This window comes from Amblyomma mixtum, chromosome 8, assembly GCF_055824585.1.
Source record: "Amblyomma mixtum isolate Tamu chromosome 8, ASM5582458v1, whole genome shotgun sequence".
Classification (NCBI taxonomy): Eukaryota; Metazoa; Arthropoda; class Arachnida; order Ixodida; family Ixodidae; genus Amblyomma; species Amblyomma mixtum.
In genome coordinates, this window is record NC_143019.1 from 147519807 (window position 1) to 147535418 (window position 15612).

The following is a 15612-nucleotide window of genomic DNA, read 5'->3' on the forward strand; positions in this document are numbered from 1 at the left end:
CTCCACCGAGCCGCTGGTGCGGCGGCGCTGCTCAGGGAAATTCTGGAAGTGTATTGCAAACAGCAAGGATTTTTCCCGCGGAGTAGTCGGCCAGGTAGCGTACGGACTGGAAACCGGCACTTCTAAGCAGATTTCTGCGCTGGCGTGTCGTTTCGTTTGTTGCCGTCTTTTACGTGCGCTATCATCTATGATCATTTTAGGCAGAGGAATGTGGATATATTGATTATATTCAGTGGTGTATGGATAGGCGAGCTGCAGACTGAAGGTTGTCCCGACGAAGCGCGTGTTTTCGATCACCTCCTTGCGCTGAGCTTGCTCTATAGTTACCATTAAACACATTTCATGCACAGGATTGTAAGCACGACCGCTACCGATCTTAGTTGCTCTTCCCGCACGCATGTCATAGGGATGAAGGGGGGTAAAGGGTTTACCGTAGTGTCTTTCTGCTTTTGCTATCTACGTTAATTATAGAAAAATATGCGCGAATTTAATACATTCATTCACACTTAGCCAAACGCCTACCCAACGCTGTCACACGCGGCGAGAGCTACCGAATAAAATGAACGCGACTTCGGACCTCAGAATTCGTGAAAGCTGGATTCGCTGCTAATATTGTCACGTTGTAGTGACGGCAGTCCAGCGGTCAGGAAGACACCAGAAATACTTGCAAACGAAGCTCTTTATAAGGCCTGACTTGCGCCCGCGAAAAGAACTGAATCACTCGGTGGCGGCGTAAGCAACAAGCGTGCTCGTCAATCGTCGATCTACGAATGCTGGCTGCTCGCGGCATCGTTCAATTTAAAGCCGGCAAGGAAACTTCGAGATAACAGGTCGAGATCATCTAGAGTAATCTAGAAACAACCCAGACAACACAAGTACATCCTCAGGATGTCCTGAGGATTAATTTTTGAGGACATTGTGTTGTCCTGAGGACGTCCTCTTCTAATCCTCAAAAGGTCCTCATTTAGTCCTGTTGTCCGGCCTCAGTATGTCCTCAGGACATCCTCAGATTTCCTATGGAGGACTTTCTCAGTACGTTTTCAGGACATCAGATGATGATGTAGCCCAGGAAATGTGGATCACTGTATTCTTAATTATTGTAGGCAGTGTGCACAGGGGTTGGGAAACAGCTTTCTTCATGCTTCTTTTGTCTAGGATTTTAGCAAACAAATTTTGCAAAAGTTTCGCATACTCAACAAGTGACTGGTTCGTTCACCATATTTGTTGGGAGTTACAGGTTATTCTCCATGCATTATTTCAATACAGCATTGACTATGTAACTCTCTCAGGAGTTGAACTCTGTCGCCTAAGTGGAATAGCCAGTCCAACAAATTGCCAAAAATTTGCACACTCCAACCCCATCAGAAGCATGCAGTACAAGTGACCAGGTTTGCAAACCAAAATAACTTAAGATATCTCCTGAAGGCACATAATATTTTCAGTCACAATAGTTTCCTACATTACATCTCTATTGTACACAAGTATCTTTTAATAAACCTGAAGTTTTTACGAAATGAAAGCCGAGTGCGAGGGATAAAGCTGGTTTCATCTCAGTTCAACGCCACAATATTGTCCTGCGATAGGACGTTTGTAGGACATTTGAGAAATTTTCGTCCTGGAGTCGTTGCGCGAAGTACAAACAGAGGACGTCCTCATGAGGACATTTTGCCGTGATGCACTCAATAAGTACTCAGAATGTCCTGTTCGGGATGAGGACGTTTTCACCATTAGAGGACGTCCTCAGGACGTTTGGTGTTGTCTGGGAAGTAGATGCAACTGTTCATGGCTGTGAACAATCGAGATTAGTCCGGTCTCTTCTCGCGTCACGAACAAAAGTGATAACAACCCTTTCCTGCAGCCTTGAGCGTGAACGAACAAACACTACAATGATACGTGGCAATATGTATTCAAGCTTTGATAATTTTAGCACAAGTACGTTTTTATGCACCAGGTTGCATAAACCATGACAAATTTTGTTTTTTGCTCGCGCTGCGACTCAGTTAAGCTCACAGCGGTGATTTGTTGATAAACTGGCGCACCACGCATGCGACAAGAAAGCCCCGTTTGTGGGTGGTACTTTATGGCCGAAGGATTAAGAGTGCATGGGAATTGGAACTGCATGGTAGCCGCACACCTAATACTTAATATTGAGCAAAAAGTTTTTTTTTTTTTTTTTGCAGTGGAGCACCAAGACGGTAGCGATATAAGCACGGGCGCGTTCTAAGCGTCAGCACAATTCACGTGAATGTCAAACTAAATGTCATTAAAACGCATCAATGTGCTCCCTTTGATAACGTGAATACTTCCTGCAACACAGCCACGCTGCGGAAGTATGCTCGGCAATGTTTTTTTTAGCGCCCGAAGCGCGGCGATATGCAGGCGCGGCCGCGGAACTGCCGCAGCCCCGCAGTCCCCAAAGAAACTCCCGCACCGCGGCGCCACAGTCGGCCGAAAATGGCCGCGCCCAGGAGCGGCTCTGGATTCTGGTCTATACATAAGAGCCACAGTTTCACAGCTCCCCATACCGCCCAGTGGAGAAGTGTATCCCACTGTGTGTCCCAAGCGGCGGTCGCGAGATCTAACGGCGCTGCATCACGGCCGGTCTCGAGGGGGGCGCGCGCGCCCCCCTCGAGACCGGCCGTGGCTGCATTCGACCTGCCGGGCGCGTCGTCTGCTACACGCAGCGCGGAAGCATGGAGCGGCCGGCACATATGAGGTTTTGGTGAGCTGCGTTTGCGCTCTACATGGCTGCACTTCCATTACGGCAGCTTTTGCTTCGAAGCTGCGTGTTATAAGTACAAACTCGCCGCGACGGTTCAGGGCAGTTCTTGTGATCTTTCGTATCTCCGCATCTCACGCAATTTCATTTCATCGACCTGCTTCAAAGGAGCTTCTACGTAACACTCTCAACGTGATATGAGATCTTCTTGTGCAGCTTGCTATACGCGTTCATAGTACATGATATCCGCTCATCAATCACAATGGTCTTCTCAATTAGCAAGTTCCCCTGCACTAGACGGCGAGTGTAAAATATGCCGCATATCTTTCGTCGGTTTTGTCATCACGAAAATATTCGAATTTCCACTGCGTTGTCGGTAATGCTGCGGACTCCAGACGGTGAAGATTAAAATCATTTTGTGCAGCGCAGTTGTCCGGTTCAGAATGCACTGATGCGCTCTCGGAATACTCCAATTAAGTTACCTCTTGGCACTGCTGTCGCGACACACGGCATCGCGATCCATTGGAGGCTTTCTCTTCGGCGTAGTGCATTTCGGCTTTGAAATATGCGCCGGCAATGAAGGAAACAGCCTCGGGAGAGCGCCTGGTGCCAGCATCCATATTCCTCTCTCCAAAAGCACCTTACCTTGCACTACATGGCGATAGCAGTGCTTGAGAAGGTCTTCGTCTTCGAAATGCAGATCACAAACTTTGCATTTCGAAGTCAGTTTGCGATCCTTTCAGTGAAGTGCACGCTCCCATCCTTTAAACTCGATGGATGGATGGATGGATGGGTGCATAGAGTTTCTTAGTAAGAAACTCTATGGATGGGTGGATGGATGGATGGATGGATGGATGGATGGATGGATGGATGGATGGATGGATGGATTCGCTTCCGCCTTTTCCCAGTTAAGAGTTCTAAGCTGTTCCTGTGTTGCCGCCTCACTTGGGGAGATTACCCCATTGTCGTTGCTAAAAGACACAGCTATAAATTATGTAATGTAGTTCACAGCATCGTCTCCCTCTAAACATTTTCCCTCAGCATCTATAATCTGTTCCTGCGTTCTTTTATTTGTTTTTCCCAACCAGCTTATATGGTTCCAGAATTTTCTTGGCCTGAACTTGCTGTTCCTTTGGTCGATAAGATTCCCAGTTTTCGCCCACCCGAACACCCAAGAACACCCACCCGAACAACAGCGCACCAAGCGGGCGCCGCCGGAAATCATAAAAATCGGGACCCCCGCCAAGCCCGCCCTTGCCACACTAGTCAGTATTTAGGCACTACACTTTCGGTTTTGGTTCCCCGTCGGCGCAGACGATGGAGATTTCTAAATAATTCTGACCGAATCAGGCAAGTACCCCACCTAAATGTGGTATAAAACAAAACTGACCGCCAAATGCAACCGCTGTGCGAAATTTGAGCCCGAACAAACGTGCGGTTAGGCCGAGAGAATTTTTTTCAGTTTCTGATTCACGCAACACGCGATATTTAGGTGCGTATACTACTCTAAGTGCAGGGCTTAAAGTATGAAAAAGATACATAGAAGACATATAAGTAGTATTACTATTTTCGCCGTGGCATCAGAATACTGCGGGTAGAAAATAGAGTCAGCTGCTGTGTGATCAACACTTGTTGTTGGGCTAGTTGGTAATACATACTTCTGAAGGAACCAGCGCAAAAAAACACAACGGACAAGAAAAAGGCGGAACACGACGGACAGGAGCGCTGATCCTCCTGTCCGTCGTGTTCCGCCTTTTTCTTGCCCGTTGTGTTTTTTTTTTTTGCGCTGGTTCCTTCAGAAGTATGCTGTGTGATGCTATCTGCAGCTCAGTCAGAGGAGCTGCTCTGTCAATGCCATGAGCGGTCGCTACTTCATGGAGGCAACACGAGCGCCTTTACGAAACCGAAACTTCCTTATCGAAGCCGCTGGAGTGAATGAACAGTGGAAGACGCAGCTCTGCGTCGCAACGTGGCAGATGCTGACCAATGGGAGCGGGGCTCAAAACACACATTGACCAATAGGAGTAAGCGCTTGAAATCACGTGCGATAATATAACCCAATCACGTTTTACGTTGTCCGCTGCGGTTTGCCTTGCGGTGTCAGTTCTGTGGACGGTGTGTGTGTGCGTGCTTGTGGTGAGGCGGTGTTGCACCTGTTATTCGGCGACAGCAGATACGCTCGGCGCTGCATAGTCAAGGTGAGCCGTTGTCGCGGGCTCGTTTGCCTAGCGGCCACCGCTGCTGTGCGTGCGACATGCGTTTGTAGCTGTGACGGCGGACCGCGGTGCAGCCGCTTAGGCCTAGACGTGCATTGCGGATGGGCCGATTGAGAGCCGATGAGCTTAACAGGGAGAGAGTCTGCGGGGACCGGCGGTGCCGACTACTGGGCGGCGACATAGCAGCTTCGTGTGCTCGGGGACGGACCATGTTTCGTCCTGCCACGGTGTCGCGACTTGACAGGCCGGATGTCCATCCGTCGCTGCGGTCATTTTCGCTCCGCAGGCTCTCCGTTTCTGACTGTTGTCAGCTGTCGTGGACCGTTTCCTCGCGTCATGACCCGCCCGCGTCTCGTAGCTGTCAACAGCCGCCGACAGCTGCCCTTTCCTCGTTATGTGGGCTGCAGAAGAAACCACTCTCTGTTGGGCGCCACGTGTGCGTGTTTGGAAGCGCCCAGGAGATATCGCTCTCCGTTGGCACTGTCAAGGCCCTGTCAAGGATAGGTGGCCATGAAAGGTCCGGCTGTGGTGAAATCAAGAAAATGAACAGTGCGCACGTAAAGTTTGTGCACACAATTTTAACGATAAATAGCAGGTGGCTTGGGATAACAACTTAAGCAACAAACTGCATGCTTCAGGAACATTTCATCAATATAATTTTATGCAGTCTTCACATTGGACCTTGCACAGTTTGTTACTGACAGAATGAGACAGACCTCTTTGTGTAAAATGTGAAGACAAGCTTGCAGTGAACCATGGTTTTATTCTCTTGGGCTAAGTTGGAAAAAAATTTGCCCACTTGTACAGTGGCATCTTTTTTCACCCGATATTGCTCTTAGGTGAAAATAGACTTGTTATTTGTCGTATGCTTTGCAGTGTTTAGAGTAATTAAACTGTGGATTTGGTAAATTGTAGTCCATGGAATGCAACAAGCAGGCTCTTCATGATGGGTGCTTCTTTTCTGCGCCCTGTGTAGAGATCGTTGGTTGGTGCATGCTCCCAGTTTGTGCTGTGAGGGTTGCACAAAGTCTGCATGCAGTCTCACTGCCTTGTGGCTAACTTATTTAGTTTGGATGCCAGCGAACAATACAAACTGTTCTTGGGCAGTGAATGAAATTGGTGGCAGTTGTGGGATGACCTCCACTGCAATGCATTGCAGTGTCGTTGTTTCCTTCTTTCTCTTGGCTGCCACATCACGAATGGCCTCCTCACTGGGGCAGAAAAGAGGGTTCAGGAGGACACTTCAAGCTGTGGAAAGGAAAATGATAGCGGTAACATGAAGAGACCGTAAGCGTTGAGGACATCCTCATGTAATGCAAGATAACCTCTGGTCCTTAAGGGAGTGGATTCCAAGAGAAGGCAGCAGAGAGTTCGTTGGGCGGATGAGAAGTTTGTGGGAATACAACTGACAGGGTTAATTGGAGGAATATGCCCTGCGTTGGGGCTAGTCAGGCTGATGATGATTGTTGTGTGCATGAGTAGAGTTCAGTTTGTTATCTCGCAGAGGCAGGAGTGGGTAAATGCAGACAAATGTTTGCTACCTGTTCTGGGAAAGGCTGTTCTAATCGGGGAGGGGGGAAGATGCAGGTGTGCAAGCTGATGGTGTGATGTGGCCTGCATAGTCATGGCAACAGAGCACAAAGGTTGACAAGGCGGATTCTGCTCTTAGGGATGACACCTGTTTTTGGCATCATTGTCTTTCGAGGTGTTTCAAGTGGTGTGGGGGCCTGGTAATGATTTTAAAATTCGCTTATTGATTTTTCTCTACCTACTTGACGGCGACTGGCCAGAGGTTAGTTTCTGCTAGTGTGATGGTAGTAGGGGCCAAGCTACCAGACTCTGTCAACACAGCTAACACTTTAGATTTGATCCTAACCAAGTGAGCCGACATTGCTTCTGCCATCACCTATTTACCTATCATGAGCGATCACTCTGTGCTCATTTTCTCTATTAACATCACATGTCCGCAACCTGCAAGAAAGAAAAAGACCATACATTCGAGCAGACTTGGATGCAATTTACAATGGATTATTAGTGTTTACTGACAACTCCTTAACAAGCTTTGACGATCGCTGTGTGCAAACTAACTGGGATATGTTCATGTGGCCATAGTTCACAAAAATATTCCAAGACCATCACTTCTAATCCTCAAGCTCCTTGGTACACCGCCCATGTAAGATGCCTCGCTAACAGAGAAAAGCGGCGATATTGTACAGCTAGGCTTGTAACGCACATTGGGACGCATACTGGTGCCTATATAACTGCGCTTAAACAAGTTCTTTTCTAACACTTTGCCATCCATGCTATCTACCAGCATTGAAAAATTTTGGCGCGTCATCAACCGAAGAATTTATTAACTTAACTGACGCATCAGCAGACCATATTCTGGCTCACTTATACGCATCAGCATTTAACGAAACCTTTGTTCAGAACTTCTAGCGGACATCAAACTCCACACATCCCGTTCCACTCGAGTATAATTACCCATCTATCCATGGTTAATGAGCACAAAAGGACCAAGAGAAGAACATGACACAAGCGCTCACTCGCAACTGAACGTTTATTGGAAAAAAACTGCAGTATTTACACAAAAAGGCAAATACGAAGAAGCAAGAGGCTGAGGTTCACCGCCAAACACCATAATTAACTCACACGTGAGCTAAAGGAAGCATATTACATCGCAAAATCAATCGACACATGCATTAGTGTCCCTTCAGTCACCCTAACAAGCCATGAAATAGCCTTTCTTGATGGCATTTGATTTTGTCTCTTGTATTTCTTCTTTCATGCCGACTGCATTGCTTTAGATCTCTTGTTGATGCGTGTTTAATCCGTTTCTGATTAGGATTCCTGGTGCGGCATCATTGAACCTTGGTGTCTTGCTACTTTGTATTTTCGCCTTTTTGTGTACCTGCTGCTGTTTTTCTCCAATAAACATTCAGTTGCGAGTGAGCGCTTGTGTCTTCTTTGCCTCAGTCTTTTTGTAACCATGGATGCGTACCAACTGGCCCAACTTCGTACGTTTACCTACCTAGGCCTCAAGTTTTCATCGATTCATCTGGTGTTGCTAAACATATTAATGCCCTAAAATTTCATTCACCGCTCGCTTTTGACTGCATTAATGGTAATTTTTTAACAAACACAATTACCTGCAGCTAAAGAAATGAAATGCGCATGTGGTGTCCCCTCTCTTGTTAAGTGTCCTTGTTGCGCCGCCGTTCATTTCATCATGCACCAACTCGCCCCTCAGGCCATTCTTCACCTGCAGCTAGCTCCTTAATACTAACAAAGATTTTTCAGCAGACTTTCTATAGTTACATTCTCTCAACACAATGGGAAGGTGGTTCCACGATTCAGATCGGGAAATAGAACGTCCCCTACAAATTAACGCCCTATCTCTATCGTTAATACTTGCTTGAAACTATTAGAACATGTCATCTTTGCAAACCTTCTGAACTTTCTCAAGTCTAATTCATTTTTTTACACCCGCACAGCAGGCCATTTTCTTGTGAAACTGAACTTGCCGGCTTCACTATCAAACTTCACCATATTTTAGGTTGCGCATCAGAAGCTGACTGCATTTTCCTTGGTTACTCTAAAGCATTAGACACAGTATGTCACTGCTTAATATTTTTAAACCTGAACTGAATATTTTTAACTGAGTAGAATGTTATGTATTGAATACTTTCTTATTAATCGATCGCAGTTTGTTTCTGCTAACAATTATAACACTCTTTTCAGTGAACTTTATTTGGGCGTGCCACAAGGGTCAGCGTTTGAACCTCTTTAATTTCTTATTTACATTAGTGATCTCCTTTCCATTATATCACCTTACATTCTTTTGTTTACTGATGGCTGCGTTGTTTTCCGCGAAATAAAATCCCCCTTCTTCTTCGTGATCTCTCTAACATTTCTCTTTGGTTTAATGAATGGCTAATGGAACTTAACACTAATAAGTGCAAAATAAAACTTATTGAGCTAATGTATGCTACTAGTGCCTGAATGTGCAGTGTTGCTTGTGTGTGATGCATGTGTGTCTGTTGGCTTTGATTTCCATAATTTCAATTCCGTAGAAAAATGTTGATTGGCACTAGGCAGAGTGTCTCCCCGAAGTCCTCATAAATCAGTTTTCCTTTTGCACGTTACAATGTGTTAAGTTGTAGAAATATTCATCGAAGATCCTAGAGCATATTATTCAAACATTTAGCTACCTCTCTCAATGAACGTAACATATTTTGTGAATATTTTCTGGGTCAAATAACTGCCTGGCCTAATGGGTCCAATTGGCTAGTCCAGTTGGGTCCAATTGGTCGGGGGCTAAAAACACAACTGGAACTAAATAACGTTCCCTCAGAAGCAGTCACTTCATATAAATATTGGGTGTTGTCCATATTTCTGCTGACCTTGACTAGACGTGTGCCATATTGCATACATTGCTAACAAAGCATGTTGGGACTGTGTGGGCCATAACTTTTCCAAAGCCGTAGCTTCCGTGCAATTATTACTTTACAGAACACTAATGCATTCTGGACTACTGGAATGGGATGCCCATAATTCAAAAATTACTTTGCTTGAGCTGGTTCAAAATAACGCTGCTTGTTTTACCTTGTCCGACTTTAACCGCACCGCGAGTGTAACAGGCATGAAACCTAATTTTTCGTTACCGCTTTTATTTATTTATTTATTTACATACATACCTACAGGGCCCTTGCGGGCATTAGTGTAGGGGGGAAAGAAAAAAAACAATATGAGTGCACAGATGATATAATAAAAATTCAGCAGCAAATTGAAAAGCATGAAACATCACTATTTGCATCACTTAATCACACTGTATTGTGGTAATGGAAACACAGGTATGAGAAGTTAAAAGAAATGCTAAAACCCATTAAAAAAGAATATTTTTGAGATCCTGGATAAAAGACGAAGGGGTCCCGGAAACAATTTCGGCAGGCAAACCATTCCACTCATGTACTGTTTTAGGGAAGAAGCTGTTCTTAAATAACTTCCCAAATATTAACTGGCCTCTACTTAGCACGCCTGGTAATTCACAATCCAGTGAGCCCAAACAATTCCTTGATCTAACTCTTGATTTCAATCTGCATCAATCCATATCACTTCCGACGAGAGGGAATAACACTCTTGATCTATTGCTCACGAGCAGTCCTGATGACATTAAAACCGTAATGATTCACCCCGGAATCAGCGACCACGCTCTTCTTCACATTTCCATATCACTACTGCTAAAAGTTAGGTCCGCAACTGAGAAGATAATCTTCGACTACAAAAGAGGCAACTTTGATGCAATCAACGTTGAACTTGCACGGTTTCACGAGTGCTTTCGTGAGTCGTATGTGTCACGAACGATCAACCATAACTGGGAACTATACAAAACAACAATGATAAACCTAAGAAACAAATACATACCAAAAATAAATATTACATCCGATCATAGCAATGAGTGGTTTACTGTGACTTTGAAACGCCTCCTGAACCGAAAGAAACGCCTCTACCGGTCAGCAAAGTCGTCTAACTGCCCTGCAAGGTGGAACCAATACTATCAGTGCGCAAAAACTTGTATCGAAAGCCTGTGTACGGCAAAGCACAAATTATTTTCAGTTGACCTTCTCAAAATCCTACAGTCCAACCCCAACAAATTTTGGCGTATTCTCTCTCCTAGGTCTCGGCCGAACCAAATAGAACTCATGGGAACTGATGGTGACCCAGTGGACCTAGATCAGTGCGCTACCGTACTGAACCAATATTTCACATCGGTTTTCACTCTCACACACAACTCTACCACCTCACTTCCACCAGAAACTTCACCGGTTACGATGCGTAAGATACTGATTAATCCCGACGGTATCAGCAATCTCATTGATTCTCTTAAACTGTCTTCCTCGGCTGGGTGTGACCACATCAACAGTAAGTTATTAAAAAACACATCATCAACCTCGTCCCAGATATTAGAATTTATTTACACATACTGCAGTCATAGAGACCAAGCAGGGGGGCAACATTCAAAAAGCAAAAATAATATCAAACACTACGCAAATCCAGCGTTCCGGCAACAATAAAAGTAGAAAACCAAACAGAGGGCAATGATATTGTTAAGTTTACACATACAATAAGACACTCTTTTCAAAAGCAGCGGCATCCTGAGCCGAAAAGACATTTGCTGGCAGTGAGTTCCATGTTGTGATTGTTCGGGGAAAAAATGAGTTTTTGAACGTATTTGTGCGTGCAAAGTACGGGGTAAGGTTATGGTTGTGGCTATTGCGTGTCTGCCGTGTAGAACGGGGGGATATATAGGGAGCAGCATTAATATTAAATTGACTAGAGTAAAATGAGTACAGAAATTTAAGCCTTGCGAGTGCTCTCCTTCTTTCTAGAGTGGATATGTTCTTCGTAGACATCAGAACGGATGGCGAGATAGAGCTATGGTAAGCGTTAAAAATGAAACGGACGGCTTTTCTTTGGATCATTTCAAGTTTCTTTATATCCTTTTTTAAGTGCGGATCCCATACGACGGAAGCATACTCAAGTTTCGGACGAATTAGTGTGTTGAAGGCAAGTTGTTTAAGTTCAGAGGGAGCGTGTTTTAATTTGTGTCTTAGAAGGCCGAGGTTCCTTGAAGCAGACGAGCAAATGCTATTAATGTGGCTGGACCATGAAAGGCGATTTGTAATGGTGACTCCAAGATATTTGTATTCGCTCACCTGTAGCAGTGGAAGATTGTTTATTGCGTAATTAAAACTGTATCGCGCTTTCTAATCTTCACCCAGTCTTTGCAATCGGAGGAAGTCCCGGATGATTGGAAAGTTGTCCAAATCGTTCCAGTCTTTAAAGCAGGTCACCGCAAATCAGCCTCTAACTACCGTCCTATATTATTAACGAGTATCCCGTCCAAACTTCTCGAGCACATTATATCCACGAACCTAATGGCACATCTAGAATCTAACGACTTCTTTTATCCTCACCAGCACGGTTTTAGGAAACACCTTTCATGCGAAACACAGCTTGCCGAGTTCATACATGACTTACTCGAATCCATGGACAATAACCTTCAAGTAGATGCCATATTCCTCGATTACTCTAAAGCATTCGATCGCGTCCCCCATAACCACTTACTTCAAAAGCTTTCATTGCTAGGAATTCCCGCCAACCTAATCCAGTGGATCGAAAATTTTCTTTCAGGACGCAAGCAGTTCACTTCCGCAAACGATAGCCACTCACCCTTCACCAGCGTAACATCAGGGGTCCCTCAGGGCGCCGGACTGTCACCGCTTCTATTCGTCATTTACATTAATGATCTCCCTTGTAACATAAACTCTAATTTACGGCTTTTTGCAGGTGATTGCGTCATATACAGAGTTATTAAGGCGACCAATGATTCATCTTTACTACAAACCGATCTTAACACACTCGCCTCATGGTGTAATACGTCCCTCCTTTCCTTAAACATTAGCAAGTGCAAATCTATGTCTTTCACGAGAAAACGCACTATGAATCCGCATCAGTACAGCATTGGCTCACTTCTTGTCGACCCCACATTATCATACAAATATCTCGGCCTCCACCTAACACCATCACTATCATGGGTAACCCACATTCAAAACATTTGCGCAGAAGCCTCACGCACACTCGGCTACTTACGACGTAACTTGAAGGACGCATCCCCTGAAATAAAGAAACTAGCATACATGACATTCATTCGCCCAAAATTAGAATATGCGTCATCCATTTGGCATCCATCGCAAGCTTATCTCGCCGCAGACCTCGAAGCCGTACAGAACCGCGCCATCCGCTTTATAACATCTTCCTATTCAAGAAAAACCAGCATCACTGCACTGAAACAGTCCGTCTCCATTCCATCGCTCGTGTTACGCCGCATCTATCTCGCCTCTGTCTTCTGCATCATTTCTATTATCATCCGCGCTCACGCCACGCAAAACTAGAACCCCCCCCCATAGGACGTCTAGCCGCTTGAACCACAATCATAGCATCGCTCGCATCAACTGTCGCACGTTAGCACTCAGTTCTTCTTTTTTCCCGCACGCAATAGCTCTATGGAATGCCCTGCCAAACACCATTGTATCATGCACTAATCGCGAATCATTCCGTGAAATACTAAAGGACCATTTTTCGTGAGTGCAATCTTTTCAATTATATGTTGTGCTTGATACAGACAAGTGTCCTTGCTTTTTTTTTTTCATTCCTTAGCCTTTGTTTACTCATGTGTTAAATTTTTTTTGACTTGTTACATATTGTATAACCTTTTCGATGCCCCATACCTGTTGTACATTTCTATTCCTTTTCAATGTTTTTTTTTCTTTCTTTGTAGTGTTCTTGTCTTGTTCGTACAAATCTTGAGTTTTCTCCCCCCTTATGTAATGCCCTCGGGCCTTTAAGGGAAAAATAAATGAAATGAAATGAAAGTTTATTCGACAAGCATATTCACGCACTTTTCGGGAATGGTCCGTTCGTGCAGATACATAAGTTGTTTTTTTTTAGATATTTATCTTTATCGATGCCTGTTCTAGTGTTAAGAATATTGTAAAATAGCGACAAGCGCAGGTATTTTCTTCTCGTTGCTAGCAGCGGCCACCCTAGGTTTTTGGAAATATCGCAAGATCTTTTTGAAAAGTCGTAATTTCCTGATACAAAGCGAGCAGCACGTGCCTGTACGCGTTCAAGTTTTGCGATGTTACACTGGGTTGACGGATCCCAAGTACTGCAAGTGTACTCAAGAATAGGACGCACATTTGACATAAATAATATTTCCTTTAGCTTTGTTGGTGCCTGATTAAAGTTTAGTTTGAGGAAATTTAACATTCGACTAGCCTTCATAGTTACGTTATCTATATGAGCATTCCATGACAGATTGGAAGAGAACACAACCCCCAAATATTTGTATTCTCTTGCGACCGACATGCAGGTTCCATCCATAAAATAATTGGTAAGAATTGGCTGTTTTTTTAGTTGTAAACCTTATAAGATTGCATTTGGATAAATTAAGGGACATCTTCCAGGACTGACACCACAAAAAAACGGAGTCCAGGTCGTTCTGTAAATGTTGGCAGTCCGCCGCACTACTGATTTCGCGGTAGATACAGCAATCATCTGCGTACAATTGTACACGGCTGGTGGTATGGTCAGTAAGGTCATTGATATAAGTAAGGAAAAGTAGAGGGCCCAAGACTGACCCCTGTGGGACACCAGATAACACAGGCACACTAGATGAGCACTCACCGTCCAGAGCCACGAACTGTTTTATTTCAGAGAGGTATGCTTGAATCCATGCTAAGAGATTGGCCGGTATATTAAGAAGGGACATTTTGTGCAACAGAAGTGCATGGCAAACGGAATCAAATGCCTTCCGAAAATCTAAAAATATACAGTCAATCTGCGTGCCTGAGTTAATTGAGGCTGCAATATTGTGAGTAAATTCAATTAATTGCGTATCGCAAGAAAACTCAGCCCTAAAACTGTGCTGTGTTGGTGAAAAGAAGTTATTACTCTGTAGGTGATTAATTAGGTTTGTGTAAATTACATGCTCTAGTGTTTTGCACACCACGCTTGTCAATGAAATAGGTCTGTAGTTACATGTTACATTCTTGTCACCGCTCTTATGGATAGGAATAATGCTTGCATTTTTCCAGTCAGGGGGCAATACTTCTTGCTCAAGAGAGGTTTCAAAGAGTGGTACTAAAAACGGGGCAATAGCTAACGCGCAGTTCTTGAGGACAAAATTTGCTATGCTATCTGGACCAGGGGCAGAATGTACATTAATCTTCTGTAATAAGGACACGATACCACATTCGGATAATGATACCTCATTCATTTTTGTTAAGTTGGTAACGCCTTGCGAAGCGGTGAATGCAGTTGCAGGTTGTGAGAAAGCAGATTGAAAAAATGCATTAAAACTTCCAGCTTTTGCCTTTTTATTGGCATTGTAGTTTGTACCATCAATAACATCTGGAATCGATTGCCTGGTATTTTTCTTGTTTTTGACGTATTTCCACAATTCCTTTGGGTTGGATTTAAGTTTATCGCCTAGATTGGAAAGGTACGTATTATGTGCTGTGCACATCTCTTTTGTATTGACCTTGCTCAGCTCTTTCATTTGTGAGCGCAGCTTTAGATCAGGAAACTGACAATATCTACGAAACAATCTATTTTTTCTGTTTATCAACGTGCGAAGTTCTCTTGTTAGCCACGGCTTATCGCTACGGCGCTTGGCGGAAATGACACGCGAAGGAATGAAGGTTTGTGTTAACGATAGCAATTTTGTTTCGAATAGATTCCACAACCCATTAATATCAAGGCGTGAGATATGTGATCGGAAGTGGGGAAGAAATGCGTCAAGTTCGGCGGACAGTGAGGCGTAGTCGCCCTTTTCGTAAAAGAACACCTGGTTCTGAAGCGCGGCAGGTTTGGGCTGTACAAGATAACTTAGTGGCAACCACATCATGATCACTGATCCCAGTCAATGTGACAACATTTGATATAAGATCGCGGTCATTACAGAAAAATAAGTCCAGTACATTTGCGGTAGTACCGCTCGTCCGAGTCAGTGTGTTAACAAACTGTAGCAAAGAATGGGCAGTAACCATTTCCTGGAAAACAGTGTACAGTAGGGATGCATTATTAAGTACAGGCTTTAACGAGGACCAATCA

General features: G+C 44.3%; 2 protein-coding genes across 10 annotated transcripts in view; one reads left to right on the top strand and one right to left on the bottom strand.

Moving 5' to 3' along the window:
• The window catches only part of Enoph (enolase-phosphatase E1), a 39445-nt gene extending 35982 nt beyond the window's left edge, over positions 1 to 3463 (bottom strand). Inside the window, exon 1 of the mRNA XM_089555354.1 lies at positions 3365 to 3463. The gene's annotated coding sequence lies outside the window, so the exon portion shown is untranslated. The remainder of the gene's footprint in view (positions 1 to 3364) is intronic.
• A 1304-nt stretch (positions 3464 to 4767) lies between these two features.
• Positions 4768 to 15612, top strand: part of LOC149334738 (uncharacterized) — a 148400-nt gene continuing 137555 nt past the window's right edge. For all 9 annotated transcript variants that reach the window (XM_089555356.1, XM_089555357.1, XM_089555361.1 and 6 more), the window contains exon 1: positions 4768 to 4917. The gene's annotated coding sequence lies outside the window, so the exon portion shown is untranslated. The remainder of the gene's footprint in view (positions 4918 to 15612) is intronic.